The sequence below is a fragment of the Onychomys torridus genome, chromosome 8 (assembly GCF_903995425.1).
Source record: "Onychomys torridus chromosome 8, mOncTor1.1, whole genome shotgun sequence".
Taxonomy (NCBI): Eukaryota; Metazoa; Chordata; class Mammalia; order Rodentia; family Cricetidae; genus Onychomys; species Onychomys torridus.
Genome location: NC_050450.1, coordinates 47,437,036 through 47,440,229, shown reverse-complemented (window position 1 = coordinate 47,440,229; position 3,194 = coordinate 47,437,036).

The following is a 3,194-nucleotide window of genomic DNA, read 5'->3' as shown; positions in this document are numbered from 1 at the left end:
CCGCCGCAGCCGCCGCCACCGCCGCGGAGCGGCTCGGCTCGCGGGGCGGGCCTGGGGCGCGCCGTGGGGAGGGCTGGGCACGTGGCGCGGTGGGAACCCGGGCCGAGTAACGGGGCCAGAAGGAGCGGCAGGGCGGGGACCGGGCGACCGAGCAAGGGTAGACACCCCGGTGCTAAGGGTCTGCAGCCGGGACACAAGTGCGAGCTCCCGGGAAGCTCCCTGGAGGCTCCCGACAGTTGGGGCTGGCTATTGGCCGCCGGGAAAGGCATCCGAGAGCCGGGGAAACTTGGACGGCTGTACTTGAGGGGTGGTGACTGGATGTCTTGGGGGCGATGTTAGCCACCGGATTACAGCGTTGGGGCGTGAATCCACTCCCCGGAGATGTTGCCAAGAGGGAGCCACTGTTAAAAAGCTGGGGTGCTGTGGCTGGAGGAATGGAAAAGAGATCCCTCGAAGGAAGACCAAAAAGGCATTTCTGCAGAGCGGGCGCTGTGAATAACTTGGAACAGAGAATGGGGCGATATGGTCCTTAGGGGCCCTCTGACTACCAGCTGCAGATTTCACCGACACCTAGGGACTTCATGCCCCAAACAGGGTGGAAGATGAGGGACTGCTGGCCAGGATGGTGACTGGTGTGTGTGTGAAAGCCCAGAGGTGTGACTCATCTTCATGGACTGCATTGTCTGATAAATCAGACCTGAACTAAGATGCAGGGAAATACAAGTGCCCAGGGCACCCAGGAGACTACTTACAAGTTCCCTGGAAGGGGGTGGTAGGGCTTATGCAGGGACATACAAAGTGCTGGGAGCACAGGTTGGGTCCTACTATGTGCCTATATAGGTGCCTACTATGTGTCAGCCTTCCATGCCAGATATGCACTTCTGTGCAAGACAGTGACCCCACACACACCAGAGCCAGGCTGACAAAACTCAGGGGCCGCTAACACTAGGAGCCTCCCTGGCCTGGGTTCGCAGGATCAAGCTCCACTCCTGTAAGGTCCTCCTTACAGGCTAGAACCTTCTGAACTTAAAGGGGGCTGATTCTGGATCAGAGACTTCCAAGTCTAAGGATGGGAGCTCCTCTGGGAGGCTGGGCTGTCTAACTGTGCACACAACAACTGCTCGGCCACCTGTCACAAGAAGGTTGCTCCAAAGGAAAGCAGAAGAGGAAATGAGAGAGAGAGAGGAAAAAAAAAATCACATCAGCCTTCAGAGTGGTCAGAGCCAAGCAGGTTACTCCTGTGGGCGTGGACCACCCAAGTGAATATGCCGTGTCCTGACAGAAGAGCTTCCAGATGTGGTGGGTGTGTGGCTGGGTGAGGGGTGGGGCCAGCCCATCACTTCCTCTCCGAGCCTTGGTTTCCCCGTCGAAGGCCCACTTAACTCCAGTGAGCAGTGTCTTTAACGTGTGATATCATGTTGTAGTCTAGGATCCGCCTTCCTAATGGGTGTGGCGGACTCACATTGCTCCTATTCCCCGGGAACCCTTCTCCACCCCACTTAGCCATCCAATGGTGCTTCTGCAGCCAAGTGAACCCAGAAGGCAGCCCCAGCCACCCCAGCTTTGGAGGCCTCAGCATCGGGGAGACTTCCACCTGGAGGCCTGGCTCCTGCTCCTGGGAAGAGGCAGGAGACTGGAGACCCTGAGCGATGACATATTTAAAGGCATGAGATTGCTTCCAAGAAAAATGATGTGTGAGATTGTAAACGAGTGTCGCCAGGCACGGCAGGCGATACAGACTCTGAGAGTGGAGCTGGCACCTCGGCCACCCAGCAAGTGCTGAGGGAGGAGGCAGCTGCTGGGCAGCCCAGGCACAGAGAGGCCTGGTTTCAGCCCTGGCCATCTGTGGAGACGGGGTGCTAATAAGGATGACTTACCTTTTAAATACTGGCGAGGGTTCTGCTTTCTTTGCTTTTGGGTGGGTCTGATCATGACAATGAGAGGTAGAGGTAGCCTATATCTGAATGACTTGTCAAACTCAGAGCTCTGGCCCACCTCTAGGGGACCATAGCATGTGGGTGGTAGGATGCATGCATGCCCGGCGTAAAATAATGCCAGCTCTGAATCTGAGGGCTACCTCAGCCTTCCATTCCCATAGATGGCAGTGGACGGTGGAGATACCACTGCCGTCCTACCTTCAGCGGGACTTCAGGACACATGTGCCCCCGGCACACTCTTACCTGCGTGCAGCCTCACCCAGGGTTAGGGCAGGCTTGCTCCATAGCATAGGCACCAGAGCTAGGTGGCTGGCTCCTCTCTGTTCCTCGCAGATCTCTGAGGTGCTTCTTTATATGGGGCTGTACCCTGCCACACTCTCCCAAAGGAGCACCCCAGCCTGCCAGTCCCCTCCATCTGCCCAAACTGCCACCAGCCAGCCCAGCACCGGGGTGGAGAGAGTACCTGCCCTATGGAGGTTCCACCCCACATGTCAGTGTCTCTGCTGAGGACGGGGAGAAGCTCAGTGGAGAGGCCACCAAGGAACCGAGTGAAAAGATCCCGGAAACAGAAGATTCTAGCGGTTTTCTGGTGCTGGTCAAAATGCAATGCCTGACGGAGCCATGAAGCAGGTAGACATCGAATCCCTATAGACAAGCTCTTGATAAGCACTGGGTAGGAAACTGAGCCCACTGAGTTTGGCAGCACTCACCTGAGGACATGCTGCAGGGTAGGAAGGGAAACCCCTCCTCCTTTCCCTCTTCCCTCCCTCTCCACTCTCTTTCCCACCCTTCCCTTCCTTCAGTGGAGACGATCTCTTGGCTTTGCAGAGTGTGGGAAGGGCAGCCTACCGGGAAAGGCCAGTCTCCTTCCAAATACCGTGCTCTGGCGGGTGGCCAAGTGGCCCTCTGGTTTCAGGGCTAGAAGGCTCCTTGCCATCTCCCGTAGTGACTACCTAGTCCTGTGCAGCCATCCAGATGCCAGGGGCCAGAGGCCACTGTGTTCACAGTTGAGAGCAGAGATCTAGCTGGAGTTCTAAGCTGAGTCACAGCTCTTTGATGGGTCCTCGGGCTTGAACCCACTTACAGGTGCAGAACCCCCAAGTTAAGGGACGATCAGGTCCCCTTGAGGAAGGACCCTGCGAGTTGCCCAGCCTGCCTCTAGCTCTTTTCCAAGGTGACGATCCCCGAAGGGGAAGGGAATGACCAGATCGTTTCGAGATTCCTGGGCTCAGTTTCTGGACCCCTATGGATTCCCAG